The 420-nt window shown below is 52.4% G+C and overlaps 1 protein-coding gene across 1 annotated transcript in view; it reads left to right on the top strand.

The window, feature by feature from the left end:
* Positions 1-420, top strand: part of LOC107199019 (MLLT6, PHD finger containing) — a 46,105-nt gene that overhangs the window by 20,506 nt on the left and 25,179 nt on the right. The window lies entirely within an intron of this gene.

Genomic DNA, 420 nt, shown 5'->3' with positions numbered 1-420 from the left:
GGGAAGATGAAGGGGGAGGGATGAAAAAGGAGGAAGAGGAGGAGGAGGAGGGAGAGGGGAAGGATGAAGGAGGAGGAAGAGGTGAGAGATGAAGGAGAGAAGGAGAGTGAGGAAGGACGAGGAAGAGGAAAGTGAGGAAGAGGAGAGGGATGGGGGAAGAGAAAGAGGAGAGGAAGGAAGGGGAGAGGGATGAAGGACAGAAAGAGAGGGATGAAGGATGAGGAAGAGGAGAGTGAAGAAGGGAAGTTCCTGGTGATGAAGGAGGAGGAAGAGGAGAGGGATGAAGGATGAGAAAAAGGAGGGTGAGGAAGAGGAGAGGGATAAGGGAGGAGGAAGAGGAGTGGAATGAAGGAGAAAAGGAGAGGGATAAGGGAGGAGGAAAAGGAGAGGGATGAAGGATGAGGAAGAGGAGAGTGAAGA

Source organism: Parus major, unplaced genomic scaffold (genome assembly GCF_001522545.3).
Source record: "Parus major isolate Abel unplaced genomic scaffold, Parus_major1.1 Scaffold408, whole genome shotgun sequence".
Taxonomy (NCBI): Eukaryota; Metazoa; Chordata; class Aves; order Passeriformes; family Paridae; genus Parus; species Parus major.
Note: the sequence above shows the minus strand (reverse complement) of the source record. Positions and strands in the feature narration are given on the sequence as shown.